Source organism: Hylobates moloch, unplaced genomic scaffold, assembly GCF_009828535.3.
Source record: "Hylobates moloch isolate HMO894 unplaced genomic scaffold, HMol_V3 SCAFFOLD_19, whole genome shotgun sequence".
Lineage (NCBI taxonomy): Eukaryota > Metazoa > Chordata > Mammalia > Primates > Hylobatidae > Hylobates > Hylobates moloch.
This window is the reverse complement of record NW_026652294.1, coordinates 3,555,168-3,574,203: the sequence shown is the minus strand read 5'-3', so window position 1 is coordinate 3,574,203 and position 19,036 is coordinate 3,555,168. Positions and strand designations below refer to the sequence as shown.

General features: G+C 51.6%; 1 pseudogene; it reads right to left on the bottom strand.

Annotated features, from left to right (window-relative positions):
- Nucleotides 1-283: 283 nt before the first annotated feature.
- LOC116459196 (mitotic-spindle organizing protein 2B-like) lies at nucleotides 284-11,276 on the bottom strand (annotated as a pseudogene).
- Between the last annotated feature and the right edge of the window lie 7,760 nt (nucleotides 11,277-19,036).

Sequence of the window (19,036 nt, the reverse complement as noted above, 5' to 3'; positions counted from 1 at the left end):
ACGTCTGTTTATAAAAGACCTGGGAATCCAGGTATCTTTTCTCAGAACCAAAGTCAGCTCCAGGAAGTTGACTCAAGGTGAAGTGACCTGGTTAGTTCAGCTGTGGCACAACCAGGACCTGAAAATAAAAACCTCATTCTAAGTTTGTGCCATAATATCATCAAAAAACAGTAGAGAACATATGACCCAGACCGTCTGCATCTCAGAAAGACTTACTATCAACTGAAGGAGACAACACATAGCCTTTGCTGGGGACAGTGGTGTGACAAGTCTCTGGCCCGTCTTAGGTGCTGCCCCACACCTGCTGCCTTCTTCCAGGCCCGCCCCACTTGGGCAGCCTGGTAGCACTGGGCTGGCGGGGTGTCCTCTGGCTGGATCCTTTGCGGCCGCTGCATTCCAACAGGGCCGGTGCTCCCCTGAGGGAGGTGCTGCCTTTGTTTCTCCCTGAGGAGACACAAAGCACAACCAATAGGAACGGACGAGCCCTGTAACTGCAGCACCTACTGAAGTGTGCTCCTTGAACAACATTTGTGTCTGCATATTTCCCTCAAAGCCACTTCAAGCTGAAAGCCCTGTATCAGTCCCCAGTCCTGAGGCTCACAACCACCAAAGGCAGTTCATGCCCCAGAAGCCCTTGGCCACGGGTCCATTTAGGGAAGGGTAAGCGTGGCTGGTCCATACTTGGCCTGGACAAGGAACCTGGTCTGCCCTGATGGTGCCAAGCGGCAGCAGCAGGGACTTGCCGCTTCATCCTCCAGGTGTGTTCACGCTGAACTGTACATCTGAGCTGCCTCAGACGGTGACAGGCAGGAAACACTGCAGTCACCAAGTACTGGAATTGGGTTTCTGATTTTGATTTTGGAAGCTCTCACATTGTTTCCTACCTACCTGAGTATTCTGCAAACAGTGGTCAAGCCTTGTAGGGAGACCCACTGAAACTATTGCTGTGGAATAAAAGATGAAATGCTCTTGATTACTGTAAATACAAAATAGCATGCAGGATTATGTAAAGACAATGCCAGATTGGACTGCCAGAACGAGCCCAACAGTGGGTGACGTGCTTCCCTCTGCAGAGAGCCTGTGAACGGACGTGCAGTCAGGGAGGTTTCACATCACCAAGATTCCTATCCCAGAAAAGCAGATGTTCATAGCTCTGGGAATGGAATGCGACCCTTGTGGAGAGCCTATAAACGGATGCATGGGGGAGCACCTGTCCATATGGATAAGATAGGGCTATAAACGCCCTCATCTTGCCATGGCTCTTCTAGGCCTCTTTAGGGTGAAGGCGTACTCCCTTCTGAGAATTTCTGGTCTAACCCATTGTCTAGCTTCACGTCCTGTTTCCATGGATTGTTCATAACCAGCTTTTGTTGCAATTGTTACTGCCGATTAATATCTTGCTAATCATAGGTTATGGAAAGACTGTGTTTCTGTTCTAAGGCTCTGTTAGAAATTACTGATGCACACACTATGTTGTAAATTCTTATCTCTGTATACTGTACTTCTACATACAAATGTTATGTTAAAGAATTACTTCATCCCCATGTGACCATCTCACCTCATAATCAAATGACCCTAAATCCCTCACTAACCTACCCCTGCCCTCACTAAACTTAATAATAAATGCTGGTATATCCAGTGCATCGTTGACACCATGGGGCCAGAAGGCAGTGACCCCCCTGGACCCAGCTTTCACTATCTTGTGTGTGTCTATTATTTCTCAGCCTGCTGATCCACCTAGGAGCAAAGAGAGAGCCCTGTTGCATTGCGGGCTGCTGGCCAGATCCTGCAATAAAGCCTCTCGCTCTTGAGTTTAGCTACCGGATTCCATGACTGGGTTCCTCTCATGGTCTGAATGCTTGAGACTTTCCTTCTGACCACCAGAGAGTCTCAGATGAAGACCACTGGTTCAGATTTCCCTCGATTTGTAATTTGCTTACTCCTTTTTGTGAAGATAGAAAGATCTGCAACCACACTTGGGCCAGAGCTTTATTTTAATGGGATGGATTTCCCTGGACCTGGTGTTGTCAGCATCAGCAAGACTGAGAGGACCCTCCAGGGGACAAATGTGCTTGGGTAGAAGGCTTGCCTGTGGGGTCACAGCCCCCCATGCGGAGTACCTTGGCCAGGGCTCTCTTTTGCTCTGGCCTGGTAGAGTCTGCCCCATGGGCTCTAACCAGGGTGTGTGTCCCCTGCTTGACTCACAGTGTTGGGTCCCCCATCTTGTCCCCCCAGCTTTGTCCTGACCGAGAGCATGCCTTGATCCCTCTGTGACCTGGTCAGCTGCGTGATCCCCCTGCAGGCTTGAACCCTAGCTGGGGCCTTGCTTCTTACCAGACACTGATAAGCATGTTGTTTGTTGCCCGAAACAGTAAAAGATCTGACATGTTGCAAAGCATGTGGAAACTGGCCCCACCCCCAGCCAAATTCCTTGCACCCTCATATAAACTCCACACTCCACCCCCCTCACTGCAGCATGCCTAGGCAGAACCTCCTTCCTTGCTGTCCCTTGTGAGGCCATACTGCAGCCCTGTGTGTATGGAAGTTCCCCTAACACATGCTTTGGACTGACCACCCTCGCATTAAGTGCTTCTTCCTTTGGAATCCCAACTGGCTCTCATCCCAACTGGCTCTCAGTGGAAGGTCTGGGGCAGTCCCTTGCGGGAGCTCTCGTGCCACCACTTTTGGGGTGAGACCAGATGATGGTTCAGCCAACAGAACACTCAGCCTCAATCCTGGTTCTTCCCTGGCCTCTTACCAAGTTTAGTCAAATAGCCTGCAACTGGAAACTGCAGAAACTGGAGAAAAGATGCAACCAGGTGTTTTAGGGATCCACCAGGACATTTCTGTTTCACCATTTGTCACCTTGAACAAGTGGAGGCTCCTGTGTCTGAGATGCCATGGATCTTGGCTACTCCAGAGGACACTCCAGCTCCCTTTCCACGCCAATACTGAAAAGAAAATTCTCCCCAAACCCCTGCAGGGATAGGATGGTCCTCCCTGTGAGAGTTTCTGGGGAGTTCTTCCTCAGAGAATGAGATCTTTGCTGCTCGGTGGGTGGTGAAGGTTATAGTGGTGTCACGCTTGGAACTCTGTCAGCTTGGCACACTCAACTCAAGAAAGATGGAGTCAGGGTTGCCCAGAACCAAGGAGGGGTGCAGCCAGAAGCATGTGGTGGGTGAAGTTTGGCCACCTCAGTCTACCAGTGACTTGTGAAAAAGGCACAAAGCAGAGAATGGCCACTATGCATTTCCTTTGGTACAAACTGCCATTATTTTAGTCTCCACTGACTGGTCAGGGGGAAGGACCCCGTCTCCCATGAGCAGATGAGCCCCACCACCCTGCAGCAGCTCCCACAATGGGCCAGCATCCTCCTCTGAGGCCACAGTCCCTCTGCGGGCCAGGCCAGACAGAGTCAGATCGTCTGTAGCCGCGGTGTTTAGGTGCCCACGTGCTCTCAGGGTGACTAATGTCCAGCTCCCCACAGCACACGGCAGGGCAGGCTGCAGACCTGGGTCTGACTCAGAGCTGGCTTCCCTTCAGCTTGGCGCCATCTGAGCTTCCTCTCTTCCCCTCAGTAATGACTCGGTCCCTTCTGGAAACAAGGATGAGAGGGAAGCAGAAAGGAGGAAATAAGGGTTTTGAAAATTTTTTAAAATTGTTTTGGTTTTTAGAGACTGAGTCAGTGCAGTGATGCAATCACAGCTCAGTGCAGCCTTGAACTCATGGCCTCAAGCAATCCTCCTGCCTCAGCCTCCAGAGTAGTGGGACTACAAGCATGTGGCCACACCTGACTAATAATGCTTGCCTTTATATCTGACGGGGCTGACAAACCCTTAACATAACTTTAAGCCATAATGGATGTTAAGAAAACAATTCTGGAACCCTTCAGGAATCATGTGCTCTTGGGGTTAGTGAGGAGCCCTGTTCAGGCCTCCTCACTTTATGAAGGATGAGGAGGCCCAGAAGAGAATGGCCTGCAGCATCTTGAAGTGGGAAAACCAGCCTTTTTTTAGCTCTGCTCCCTTGGGAGGGGCTACTGAGTCAGATGGGTTGGACAGTGGGGTTGAAGCAAGTGTGGCTGCAGGTTGGGGTGGGAGGGTGGGGTGACTGATGTCCCCAGGCCTGGTCCCTGGTGGGTCCTCCTATGCACCAAAAATAGTCAATGACCAATGAATGTTAAAACAGACTTCATGCTATAATCCCAGTGCTTTGGGAGGCTGAGGCAGGAGGATCCCTTGAGGCCAAGAGTTCGAGACCAGCCTGGGCAAAAAAGTGAGACCCTATCTCTAAAAAAAAACAAACCCAAAAAACAAACAAAAGCCGGGCGTGGTGGCCTGCACCTGTAGTCCCAGCTACTCAGGAGGCTGAGGTGGGAGGATCACTTGAGCCCAGGAGTCTGAGGCTGCAGTGAGCCATGATTGCACCACTGCACTCCAGCTTGGGTGGCAGAGGGAGACTACCTCTAAAAAAAAAAAAAATTAGATTAACAAAACTTAAAAATATAAAAATAAAACAACAACAAAACCAAAAACAGCCTGGTTTATTCTCTTCAAGGTCAGTGCTCCTGCTACTCTGAAACCAGCTGGTGGCCACTCGGCATTTTGTGAGCCCCTAACAAAGCAAACCCCAGAATGCAGCAGCCTGTCAGCCTCTCATGATCTGGGGAATCCCTGAAGCTGTGGAGTGGGCCAGACCAAGCTGGGACGCCCTCTGCCATTTACCTTTGGTGTGACCTATGTGAGCCCGACTCCCCACCATTTCCCATCTGGGCAGAGCTGGTTGGGGAATGAGGATGTGTCCCTTCCTACCGGTCCCCAAGGGTGGCCTTTCTTGTTTTGTAGTGGCAGCACGAACTTGCAGCAACATGGGCTGACCAACATTTGTGTTAGGAAGGAAAACGGGCAGAGGTGAGGTGAGAGAACTGAGAGGGAAGGAAATAACCACTGGCTCTGCTTGAGAAGCAGCCACAGCCAGGGCAGGTGGCATCAGCAGTGGTGTCTCACTGGCGGGGGCAGGGGCAGCACAGCAGGTCCTTTAGTCTGTGGCTCACCTAATACTCCTGTCAGACAGTGCTGCTCCAACACATTCATGACATGCCTTCAGCAACCCCAAGTCAGGGGCATGAGCCACACATGCAATTTTTTTTTTTTTTTTTGAGACGGAGTTTTGCTTTTGTTGTCCAGGCTGGAGTGCAATGGTACAATCTCCGCTCACTGCAACCTCCACCTCCCGGGCTCAAGTGATTCTCCTACTTCACCTTCCCAAGTAGCTGGGACTACAGGCATGTGCCACCATGCCCGGCTAATTTTGTATTTTTAGTAGAGATGGGGTTTCACCATGCTGGTAAGGCTAGTCTCGAACTTCCGACCTCAGGTGATCCACCCACCTCAGCCTCCCAAAGTGCTGGGATTACGGGAATGAGCCACCGCACCCAGCCACAATTTTAAATTTTCTAGTAACCACTAAAGTAAAAGAAAATGTGAAATTAGAATTCAAATAATATATTTTAATTAGCCCAAAATATTCAACATATTATCATTTCAACATGTAATCAGTACATAAGTTTTTCACGAAATGTTGCAATCACTTTTTTTTTTCCTTTTTATTTAAATAGAGATGGGATTTCACCATATTGCCTAGGCTGGTCTCAAACTCCTGGGCTCAAGTGATCCACCCACCTTAGCCTCCCAAAGTGCTGAAATTACAGGTATGAGCCACTGTGCCTGGCCCTGCATTCACTTTTGTTCTTTTGTCTGTAGACACCGGATCTCACTATATTGCCCAGGCTGGTCTCGAACTCCTGGCCTCAAGTGATCCTCCTGCCTCTCCCTCCCAGTGTTGGGATTATAGCCATGAGCTAACACGCCTGCATTCACTTTTGTACCAGTCCTTTGGCACCTGCTGTGCATAATACACGCAGTGCAGTGACCATGCCAGCCATATGTAGCTCACAGTTCCTGTATCAGGCAGCACAGCTCATGTGAGACGCACGGCTTCCACATACCAAACGTCATCTTACATGCTCTGGACAACTTTAAAAAATGTGTAGTTTCCCTAAACTTAGAGACTGCTTGACTGAATTTAGTTTTCCCTCAATGACTCCAGACCCTCACCATGACAAGCATCGCCCCTCTGTTCTGGGGTCTTCTGTTTCCCCCTCCTTGTGGGTATGAGTGAGCCTGGTGGTGGTGGTCCCCGCAGGCCGTCTGGATGGCTGGGGGACAGGAATCCAGAGACGCTGGGGCGCCTGCTGCAGTTCACAGAGGCAGGCTCGAGTGGGCCTGGCCTGCAGCCTGGAGAACTCCACACCCAAGTCCTGTGTGAAATCTATGGCCTCCATGCCCACCAGCTGGATCACTCCGACAACCCCCCCTTATGTTCTCCACCCCAGATTCTGCCATTACTGGGGCAGCTGGAGCTCCGCATGTTCAGATGCTGCAACACGCGGGCCTCAGAGAGCTCTCGGCATCCCATCTGCGAGCTCTGCCTCTCACTCCGCAGCACACTCCTGGTGCGGCCCCACCTCTGCCCCACTCCCCTCCGCCTTCTCCCCAGGTTTCCCTCTATCCCCACAGGGCATCCCCCCAGGGCCTCTGTGCCCTCATATCCTGGCCTTCTGCCACCCAGCCTACAGGACAGAGCCCTCAAAGAGCAAAGACCCTGAGGGGCCCAGCATGCCAGGCCGCTCCTGTCCTCGTGTTTTGGGCATCCTCTCACTTCTCTTGGAGCCCCCGTTCGCTCACACGGCACCCCTGATCCTCCTGGCCCCTTTATGCCCATGTTCCCAGCACCACGACCCCCGCATACATCTTTTTTTTTTTTTTTGAGATGGAGTCTCACTCTGTCTCCCAGGCTGGAGTGCAGTGGCGTGATCTCACCTCACTGCAACCTCTGCCTCCCAGGTTCAAGTGATTCTCATGCCTCAGCCTCCCGAGTGGCTGGGATTATAGGCGTATGCCACAACACCTGGCTAATTTTTTTTTTTTTTTTTGTAGAGATGGGGTTTTGCCATGTTGGCCAGGCTGGTCTCTAATTCTAGACCTCAGGCCATCCGCTCGCCTTGGTCTCCCAAAGTGCTGGGATTACAGGCATGAGCCACTGTGCCTGGCCCCTGAATACATCTTGACTGTGTCCTGCCACCTCCCTCCTCCCGCCCTGGGCCCACCAGCGCCTGGACAGCACTCTGCCTCGCCCACCCCCTCCCACCACCCCAGCTCACACCTTCGGGGCCCTGCTGACCCCTCCTGTCCCGCCCTGTGTAACCCTTACTGCTCTCCTGCTCAGAAGCCTCCTCCTACCTCCATCACTGGTGGTTTTTCTCGCCACCTCTCATTGGACCGAGTGTGACCATCTCACTTCACTGCCACACCCTCTGCACTGAGAGCTGGGCCCGGCACCCAGAATCCCCAAGTGAGTGGCAACATCCCTTAGAATGACAAGGACTCTGTTCCCAGTTTCTTCCTCCCTGTGGAAACCTACCCTTCAATTGCTCATCTCAGCCTGCAGTCCGTGCATCCCTACCCTGGCTTGTCCCTCAGCCCCTCCTCACCCTCCCTTGGGCCTGAGCTCTGGGTGGCAGTGAGGTGGGCACTGTGGGGAGGAGCGTACAGGAGGTACAACCAGAGCCCCGTGGGCTCTCACAGGCCCCTGGCTCTGGGACCCTGGTTTCATCACACCTGGTGACACCTGGAAGGTGGCCCCAACTCAGGAGTGAGGCGGGCAAGGGGGCTGAGTGCTGGAGTGTGGCCACGGGACCAGCACACGGCATCTGTGTGGTGCTGCCCAGGAGGCTCGGAGAAGGCGGGAGCCTCTGTTTCAGCCTCCAGACTTCCTGTCCGGGTAGGGGACAGCTTCTAGGAGGCCGAGGTGTTTGTCACGCCTGGGGCTGTGCTCTCCGGCACAGCACACCACCCCTCGGCCTGCTGTCCTCCTCTGGGGTGGGCGGAATTCTTTACAGGGCACAAGTCTCACTCACCACAGTTCACCTCTGCGGTGTGGGATGTTGATCCTGTCCCCAGATGCCAGCCCAACTGTGGGCCATACCATGTCTCTAATAAACAGAGCCAGAAATTGTGCCCTGTCACTAAGCCACAGGGCAGCGATGGCCTACGTGGTCCTGCCCTTGCAGCTTACAGGTTTTTCTGCCTCCTGGGGCCAGGCACTTTCCATGGAAACAAGGGAGAGCACCAACCCCCAGAGATAAGCCAATAAACACGACCTGAGAAAGAACAGGCAGCAAGAGAGGCGGAGGGAATGGGGTGGGGTAGGGGCTGGAGAGAAAGGTGAATGTGTGGCAGCCGGGCTGTGGGGCAGAACCGGAGAGGCCGCAGGCCAAGGGCCCAAGGAAAAGAGGCGTTCGCAGTGGGGTTGTTCCTGGCAGAGAGAAAGGAGGCCTCTGGAGGTCAGAAAGAGACACAAAGAGAGCAGACAGAGCACGGGGTCAGTGAGGCCTGTGCACAGGTGCCTGAGGCCTCTCAGGGCAGGGGGACAGGGTGCCCAGGCCCTGCCCCCATGGGGGCAGCCGGCTCTCTGCCCCTTCTCAGGATGCCTGTGTGGGTGTACTCATGCTTCCAGGCGGGGAGCAAGCTCTGGGCCTCCTTCCAGTGGCCTGGGAGGTTTTACTGCATTTCACAGAGGGAGCTGTCGGGAGCAGAAGCAACATGTGGGGAGGATAAGCAGGGACCAAGGCTCCACTATGACGCACTCTGGGCCTCAGCATCTGCTCAGCCCCAGTCACCATGCTGGAGAGAGAGGAGGCCCTTCAGGCCCGGCAGGTCTCTGTACCCTGGGAGTTTTGCCTCTGACTCCTGTCCTGCAATCCTCAGAGGGAAGCTGGCCAGGGCTGGCCAAGTCCCTGCACAGGACCTGGGCCCAAGTGGGGTACAGGCAGGGGGTGGCAGGAAGACCTCTGCCTGCCCTGCTCCCTTGGCACTTTCCTGGAGGCTGTAATGCCACAAGATAGGACCAAAACTGTGCTGTTATTTTTTTTTCGAGAGGAGTCTCACTGTCACCCAGGCTGGAGTTTAATGGTGTGATCTTAGCTCACTGCAACCTCCGCCTCCTGGATTCAACCGATTCTCTTGCCTCAGCCTCCAGAGTAGCTGGGATTACAGGTGTGTGCCACCATGCCCAGCTAATTTTTGTATTTTTAGTAAAGACAGGGTTTTACCATTTTGGCCAGGCTGGTCTCAAACTTTTGACCTCAAATGATACGCCTGCCTCAGCCTCCCAAAGTACTGGAATTACAGGCGTGAGCCACTGCTGCTGGCCCAAAACTGTCTTTTAAAAAAATTTTTTTGGGGGTGCTGGGTGTGGTAGCTCACACCTGTAATCCCAGCACTTTGGAAGGCCGAGGCGAGCAGATCATGAGGTCAAGATATCGAGACCATCCTGGCCAACGTGATGAAACCCCGTCTCTGCTAAAAATACGAAAAAAATTAGCTGGGCGTGGTGGCGCATGCCTGTAGTCCCAGCTACGTGGGAGGCTGAGGCAGGAGAATCACTTGAACTCGGGAGGCGGAGGTTGCAGTGAGCCGAGATAGCACCACTGCACTCCAGCCTGGCAACAAAGCGAGACTCCATTTCAAAAAATATATATATATTTTTTTCTTTTTTTTTCACAGGCAGGGTCTCACTCTGTCACCCAGACTGGTCTCAAACTCATGGCCTCAAACGACTTTCCCCCCTTGGCCTCCCAAAGTGCTTGGATTACAGGCATGAGCCCCTGCGCCTAGCCCAAAGTCGTCTTGATTCCTGACTTTGTGGAATGGAGGCATGAGTGAAGAGGTGGGGAGAGGCTGAGGCGGAGGAGCCCTAGCCCACCTGGAGCACCGTGGGGCATGCACTCTGCGTCCACCTGGCCTGGACATGCCTCCTAAGGATAACAGCGAAGCCAGGGAGCAGAGCCCACGGATGGGCCCTGCAGGTGCTGGGCTGAGACCGAAAGACAGGCGTGGTCACTCCGGGCCATGCTGCCGCTGTACTGCGCCTGCCCCTCTCCGCCTCGCCCCCCGACCACTGGGGCAGGGACAACGGGCCCGGCTCTGACTTCGGGCACGCTCGGCGTGAGCAGAGACACGGCCGCAGAGTCCTGGGGCTCGCTCGCCAGCCTCTGCACGGCACACATCGACTTGAGCATCTGGAAGACGGCCACGGGGGCCACGTTCAACTTCAGCAGGTCCACCAGGGTCCTGGCGGGGACAGACGCCGGGCCGGTGAGCCCTCCCCGCCCAGCGCGGACCCGGGCCCCTCCCTGAAGACCCGACAAGGGCGGGAGGCTTCTCCCGACCAGCGAGGCTGGGCTGACAGCGAGAGCACAGGTGGGGGCGTCGGGGGGCGCACGGCCTCCACCCGCCCCCCTCACTTGAACAGGTCGGGGTCGATGGCGCCGTCCGCCGCCTGCGCCAGCTCTTACAGCTCCATCTCAGCGCTCAGCGCCTTCTTCCGCCGCAGTGAGAGCTTCTGCCGGGCAGCCTTCAGCCCCGGGGGTGCTGCGGGCCCCGGCCCAGGCCCTGCGCCCTGGCCGCGCTCCCACCTTGCCCCCTAGCAGCCGCGCCCGCCGCCTTCTCCCTGCAGCGCCAGTGCCCGGCCTCCTACGCGGCCGTGAATGACCGCAGGGGCCCAATCCTTGGTGGTCCTGGCCGAGTATTCGTCATTCTCGCTTAGGTGGCAGCACCCAGCCCAGTGCCAGGCATACATTGAGCGCTCAATAAATGCCTGTTGCAAGAAAGCGTGCAATTGTCTTATCCGCGCCGGTGCCCCATTAGGGGGCGCTCCAAGGCGGCACCAAGCACCCTCTTAAGCGCACGCGCACTCCTTGCTGGGGAGAACGTGCATGAGCTTTACGGTAAGGGGCGCAGAGGCCGCCACTACGCAGGCGCGTTCAGTGACGAACCACCCCTCACACTCCTTCCTCGCCACCTCCCCTCCGCCACCAGGCCGGCCTTCGCTTTGCACACGCGCCTTTTGATGTAGCGTCCAAAAGAGGCAGAGGCGCTTTATCCGCGTGACGCCCCGCGCAGCTTGATGATGACATTTCGGCACCGGGTGGCCGAATAGCGGCTTCCAGCTCAGAGGCGGGCAACACTATGGGTGCCACAGCTGTGTGGCGGGGGACGCGCGTGAGACGGTCCCGCGCCCCGGCCCGGCGGCTTCCCCGAGCCCCTGCCGAGGCCGTCTCCGTTCCTCCGCGAGTCCTGGGACTCGGGCCGGCCCCGGCCACTCTGCCCCAACCGGGCGGGCTTGGGAGGCGAGGGCTCCAGTTGAGTCCTCATGACGCCCTCCTGGGCCATGCCTTTGTGCCACCTTCCCGCGCGGCTCGTACACTCTGTTTCGGTAGGTGCTCGTTGAAAGTTAACATTCGTTGAAGGAATTGAGGGAAGGAGAGCTTCGTGTTGAAGTTGAGCCTTGGGCTCAACAGGTGCTGTGGGAGGATGAGCCAGGTGTGGGTCCCAGCTCGACCCTTCGCACTGGATGCTTGACTTCTCCAAGCCTCGGTTTCCTCATCTGTGATAGGAAGGTGCCTCCCGATTCCCAATTAACAGGACAATTGGGCTGCTGCTGCTGCTCAGGGAAGGTTTTGGCAGTGACAGGATTTACTTGGAATGACTGGTGTAGCCTGAGAGCTGTCGCTCTCGGAGGAAACCCCAAAACGGGTTCCGAAGCAGCTCATGAAGAAAGTGTGTGTTGAAGAGGCGAGATGAAGCGGACGCTCGGTGCATGGAGAGGGGTGTGATGCGGGAGCGTGGCCATGGCAGGGTCAGAGAATGGGTGAGGGAGACACCGACCTCTCTTGGAAACTCCCGGGTTTGAATTTCCTCTCGGAAATTTCCCGGAAATTCCTCTGGGCCTCAGTCTTTTAATCGCTGTCTATGAAAGCTTCCTCTGAGCAGAGATGCTCTCACTTCAGAGCAGAGAAAACTCTGCACTTAAACAGTTCCCGTTTTGTGCTGCTTTGATCATTTTGGAGTAGTGCACAGTGTTTTCTTGACCAAGTGCGTCAGGACTGAAGTGTTTTAAGTTTTCCTTAACACTAAACTTGGTAGGTTAAGAATGGAAAAAACCTGAGAGGTGTTCTTATTGCCAAGTGGCAGAGATTCCTGTCTCCTTTTACCCCTCCCAACTGCCTACTCGCCCTCCTTACACCCAGCCTCTCTTCCTCCGCATAGACTGCCAGGCGCCACCCCTGTGCCTTTATTTGTGCGGTGGGCAGAGCTGGGCCAGGAAAGCTGTCACTAGCCCACCAGTGGGACTTGGGAGACTTCCTCTCTGCGCAATTTAGGTCTTAGCATTTTTCATTTCTGACCTGGGTGGGCGGAGAGGTAGGAATCTGGAGAGCTGATCCTAGTTTTCCGATGGTTCATTCATTCAAAGGCTCCCTTGGTGGAGCTTGCACTTCCCCTCCATTCATTATGTAGAGGACAGATTTACATAGAGTAAATCTGGCTTTACTTTTAAAAGGCTTTCTCTTTCTTCTCACTAAACAACAAAACCCAATAATATGGAGGGGATTTGCCCTTATCTCTGAGAGATTTGTGAGGTCTTTGTATTTACTAGCTGGGTGGGGGTAAGTGACTTATTCCCTTTCTGCCTCTCCCTCATCTGTACTGACCTGTACTTTCGTTACATCTGCACTTGAAGATGGTTTTTCTATTCTTGTTTGACAAATTTAGCAGCTTAAATCAGTACCCATTTATTATCTCACAGTTATGTAGTCTGAAGTCCAGGCAGGCCCGGCTGCGCATCACAAGGCTGAAATCAAGGTGTTGGCAGCTTTGCTCTTACCTGGAAGCTCTAGGGAAGAAGCTGCTTCCAGGCTTATTTAAGTTGCTGGCAGAATCCAGTTCCTTGGAGTTGTAGAACTAAGGTCTCTGTTTCCTTACTGGCGGTCAGCTGGAGACTAGTCTGTAACTTAAGGTCCACTAACTTAGGACTTTAATTGTATCTGCAGAATGCCTTCATAGCAGGACCTAGATGAGTATTTGACTGAACAACCAGGGGACAGGAATCTTGGGCGGCTATCTTTAGAATTCTGCCTACCACTGAGGATGAAATGAGGAAATAGATGGAGAGCCCTTAGAGCTCTCCTGCTCCTTAGAGCAGAGTATGTCCTGGCATACAGCAAGTGCTGTACAAGCATTACCAAGGATTCACCACCACAAACTTGGCTCTGAAGCTGGCCACTGTGGGCTGCATGAGAATGGTGTTTCTATAAAACATGGGAATTGCTAGTCAGGTACAGTGACTCATGCCTGCAATCCTAGCATTTTGGGAGGCTGAGGCAGGACGATTGCTTGAGCCTAGGAGTTCGAGATCAGCCTAGGGAACACAGCAACACCTCATCTCTACACACACACACACACACACACACACACACACACACACACACACGCATAATTAGCTGGGCATGGTGGCATGCACTTGTAGTCCCAGCTACTAAGGAGGCTGAGGTGGGAGGATCACTTCAGCCCAGATTGAGGCTGCAGTGAGCCATGATCATGCCATTGCATTGCAGCTACTTGGGAGGCTGAGGCAGGAAGATCATGTGAGCCCAGGAGTTTGAGGTTGCAGTGAGCTCTGATCATGCCACGGCATTCTAGCCTGGGTAACAGAACAAGACTCTGTCTCTAAAAAAAATAAAAATAAAAAATAAAACATGGGAATTGGCAGTGCAGTGTGTGTATTGAGTTACACGAATGTTTTCCTGGGCATTGTGAAACTATCTAATATTTTGTTAGGGCTAGGTACAGTGGCGTACACCTGTACTCCCAGCACTTTGGGAGGCTGAGGTGGGAGGATTGCCTGAGGCCAGGAATTCTAGACCAGCCTGGGCAACATAGTGAGACCCCGTCTCTACAAAAACAGAAAATTTGCTGGGTGTGTTGGTGTACACTTGTAATCCTAACTCCTCAGGAGGCTGAGGTGAGAGGATCGCTTGAGCCCAGGAGTTTGAGGTTGCAGTGAGCTATGATTGTGCCACTGCACTCTAGCCTGGGTGACAGAGTGAGACCTTGTCTCTGAAAAATAAAAAGATTCTGTTGTGTTGTAGATGTTGAGATATCGTCTTTGTTTTTTCCACAGTGGTTTACTAAGAAGGCCATTTTCGACTCTCCACTGGAGGCTGCTACGGCGTTTCCTCACCTGCAGCAGCCCAGCTTTCTACTGGTAAATATCAGCTGCCTGTGTGAGTGTCAGTGTGGCCATAGTTCTATGGCTGAGGGACTTGACTGTTGTTTCTACTGACTTGAAGCTCTCTAGTGGTGTTTTTTTAGGAGCATGTGATGGAAGTAACACCAGACTCAGGGTTAGACTCCTTCAGCTTGACTTTGCCTCCTTATTACACTGAAGGACCTTGGATTTACTCAGCCTCTGAGCTCTGGTTTTCTCATACAAGACTAATTCATTCAAATGTTGTTCTCCTTCCTTCCCAAGGGTATGAGGAGAAAGCGAGAAGGATATACCTCAGAATGTTCATGACCTGTAAATCCTTATGCAGATATGAAGCTGTTCTAGTAATCATAACTATCATTAGTGAAAAATGGAGAGGCACTGGTGTGCTGGGGGCAGCTAGGTTTGCACTTTAAGTATTAAACATGATGCCGACAGCTGGGTGCAGTGACTTTGCCTGTAGTTCCAGCTACTCGGGAGACTGAGGTAGGAGGGTCACTTGAGCCCAGAAGTTTGAGACCAGCCTGAGCAACATAGTGAGACCCTGTTTGTACAAAAAATAAGAAAAGTTAGCCAGGCATGATGGCACATGCCTATAGTCCAAGCTACTTGGGCGGCTGAGGCAGGAAGATCACTTGAGCCCAGGAGGCTGAGGTTGCAGTGAGCCATGATGGAGCCACTGCACTTCAGCCTGGGCCACAGAGCAATACACTGTCTCAGAATAAAACAATTTTGTCTCTCACTCTTTCGTTTTGCCTCAGTCATCCCTGCCCTGATGTGCCTCTTCCTCTCTCCTAACTGCACTCTGGAAAACACGGCCATGGCTGCAGAGCTGTGTTTGGTCTGGGCCCTGCTCATCTCCCAGGTCCCCACACCTGGCACAGTTCATGCTACAGGTAGACAGGCAATCACAGTATGCAGTCAATGCAATCTGGCTTTACTTTTTTTTGAGACAGAGTCTCACTCTGTCACCCAGGCTGGAGTGCAGTGGCGCAATCTCGGCTCACTGCAACCCCCGCCTTCCGGGTTCAAGTGATCCTCCTGCCTCAGCCTCCTGAGTAGCTGGGATTACAGGCACGCACCACTACACCTGGCTAATTTTTGTTTTGTTTTGTTTTTTTAGTAGAGACGGGGTTTCAGTCTGTTGGCCAGGCTGGTCTTGAACTCTTGACTTCAAGTGATCCGCCTGACTCGGCCTCCCAGAGTGCTGGGATTACAGGCATGAGCCACCACGCCCAGCCTTGGCTTTACTTGTAAAAGGCCTTTTTACTAAACAACTTTACATCATCAAATAACCCATAACTCGTTTATCACTTAGAAGTTTATTTTTTATTTTATTTATTTATTTTTTTTGAGACGGAGTCTCGCTGTGTCACCCGGGCTGGAGTGCCGTGGTGAGATCTCCGCTCACTGCAAGCTCCGCCTCCCAAGTTCACGCCATTCTTCTGCCCCAGCCTCCCGAGTAGCTGGGACTACAGGTGCCCGCCACCACGCCCGTCTAATTTTTTTGTATTCTTAGTAGAGACGGGGTTTCACCGTGTTAGCCAGGATGGTCTCAATCTCCTGACCTTGTGATCCGCCCACCTCGGTCTCCCAAAGTGCTGGGATTACAGGCATGAGCCACTGTGCCTGGCCCTGGAAAGGAGGGATTCTGAAAAGAGAAAAGAGGGAACTTTCTCTTTTTTTTTTTTGAGGCGGAGTCTCGCTCTGTCGCCCAGGCTGGAGTGCAGTGGCGCAATCTCGGCTCACTGCAAGCTCCGCCTCCCGGGTTCACGCCATTCTCCTGCCTCAGCCTCTCCGAGTAGCTGGGACTACAGGCGCCCGCCACCAAGCCCGGCTAATTTTTTTTTGTATTTTTAGTAGAGGCGGGGTTTCACCGTGGTCTCGATCTCCTGACCTCGTGATCCGCCCGCCTCGGCCTCCCAAAGTGCTGGGATTACAAGCGTGAGCCACCGCGCCCGGCCGAAGAAAAGAGGGAACTTTCTAGGGGGCAGAAATACTCTATATTGACTGTGGTGCTGGTTACACAGGTGTAGACATTTGTTAAACCTCAAACTGTACACTTAGATCTATGCCTTTTATATGTAACTGTGTTTTTTTTTTTTAATTTAAAAAGCTCTCTGTTCCGTCGCAGCCCATAGTAAATTGCACTTGGCTGATGAGGGCTGGATCCAGGGTCTGTACTGAGATACATCTGGAGCCCCAGTCACCCTGGGACAGGCCTTGGAGGAGCTGCTCTCCCTTCCCTTCCCCCATCCCTCTGATGAGACTCACTTGCAGGGATGGTGCCGAAAGAGGTGGGTCCGTCTGCTTAAAGTACTGATTTGCTTTCTTTCATCTCTGCACCCTGGAAAACATACATCCTGCATAGAAAATGCCATCTCACACTTTGTAGCACATTGTAGTCACATCCAGTAGGTTTGCTGTAGGCAGAGCATACCTGCTGCTGTGATGAGATACAGGGCGTTTTATTGTTTAATTTTTCCTCAGTAACCAACACGCTCAATTTCCCAGCCAAGGAGAGCTTAGATCAAATCTCAGCATAGGTGCTAATATACTTCACAGTTTAACACACAAAGCTCATGTAACAAACCTGCACACCATGCACAGTTACTCCAGAACTTAAAATAAAAGTTAAAGAAAAAAAATTTAGATAGATTTTTAAAAAAGATAATTTGTTTCAAAATTCAAATATGAATCAAATATAATATTGTCTATGTGTATATTTGCCTGTATAAATAATACTCTGATTGTGTTAAAAAAAAAAAAGCTCTTCTGGTGACTCACTGTCAAACCACCTAGCGGTTCTGCAGCCGCTGAAGGAGCCTGACTTCTCCCTTGGTCTTGGCAGTACCGCTCTATGAGGCCAAGGCAAGTCTGTGGAGAGAGCGCTGGAAGTAGATCCTTTTTTTTTTTTTTTTTGAGATGCAGTCTCGCTTTGTCACCCAGGCTGGAGTGCTGGAGTGCAGTGGTGCGATCTCAGCTCACTGCAAGCTCTGCCTCCTGGGTTCACATCATTCTCCTGCCTCAGCCTCTCCGAGTAGCTGGGATTACAGGCGCCTGCCACCATGCCCGGCTAATTTTTTTTTATATTTTTAGTAGCGATGGGGTTTCACCATGGCTCGATCTCCTGACCTCGTGATCCGCCTGCCTCGGCCTCCCAAAGTGCTGGGATTACAAGTGTGAGCCACCGCGCCCGGCCATGATCCTTTTAAGTAAAGGCTGCACCGTGCCATGGGCCTCTCCAGCTGCACTGCATTATGGCCTGCCCTCCTCCCTAACGCAAAGCCAGTCACACTCAACCACCCAAGTGTCGATGGTGAGCAAGCTACAAATCTTAAGAACAGCAGTTATTTAACCCTCCTTGCATTTTTCAGAAAAGACCAAGAAGATGCCAAAATTCAGTTAACATACAGATTTGTTAAAACTCTGTCTCAAAAAAAAAAATTATGTATTTGTATGTCCCCATGGAGTTAAGTGGTAGTTTAAATGCGTGTTGTGAAAAGTAGTTTCTCAGAATTCTATTAAGCAATGAAAAACAAGATCCAGTCATGCAAGTGTTATAAAAAATACTGTGTACAGATTGGTACATCACATAGGGTTTGGTACATATCTAAATTCATGCTTCTATTTCACTGTTACTTGAAACAGTTTTATATAATGTTAAACAGGGAAATTACAATTTAATTTCATGGGGGTAGGGGCAATGCATGGAAAATTCTTTTTTTTTTTTTTCTTTGAGACAGTGTCTTGCTCTGTCACCAGGCTGGAGTGCAGTGGCGCAATCTCGGCTCACTGCAACCTCCACCTCCCGGGTTCAAGTGATTCTCCTGCCTCAGCCTCGCGAGTAGCTGGGACTATAGGTGCCTGCCACCACGCCCAGCTAATTTTTGTATTTTTAGTAGAGACAGCATTTCACCATGATGGCCAGGATGGTCTCGATCTCTTGACCTCGTGATCCACCCGCCTTGGCCTCCCAAAGTGCTGGGATTACAAGGTGTGAGCCACCGTGCCCGGCCTAAAAATTTTAAGTATTTGTTTCACATTCACCACCTTAAAAAAAACTAGTTATTTGTCACTGAAAGTTGAAATCGCGTTTTCAAGTACATTTGATGCTAATGCTGTCATCACTTGCACTTTGATTCACTAATAACACATCTAAGTAGTTTAATAGTTTTGTTATCTGGCCAGGCACGGTGGCTCACACCTGTAATCCCAGCACTTTGGGAGGCCGAGGCAGGCTGATCACTTGAGGCCAGGAGTTCAAGACCAGCCTGGCCAACATGGTGGGACCCTGTCTTTACTAGAAATACAAAAATTAGCCAGACATGGTGGTACGTACTTGTAATCCCAGCTACTTGGGAGGCTGAGGCAGGAGAATTGCTTGAACCCAGGCGGCGGAGGTTCCGCCGGAGATCACATGAGACTCTGTCTCAAAAAAAAAAAAAAAAATAATTTTGTTATCTATTTGGAAAATGTTTTGGAGTTGTGAATTGTTTCTCCTCTTTTTCTTCTAGAGTTAAACAAATCCAAGCGCCTTTGTTGTGGTGTGGAGAAAAGTGTCACAATTTTATATTTATCTTACCTTCCCAACTCTCTCTGGAGGTACTTTGCAAATAATTGAGTCCAAACAGAAGTACCAAATGATCTATGAACTCTATGCTTAGTAAATCTGTTAAACCTGAATAACTTAAAAATTAATGTGCATTTTTTATAGAAAATTTGATTTTAATTTAGAATTGTGTCTTTTAGTGTAATTTTCATAGGGACTTCTACTTTTTCTCCACTTTTCTAATCAATGTTGGCTATACTTTTTTTTTAACGGAATGAATTTCAAGACATAATAATCAGAAAAGTTTTAGTTTTA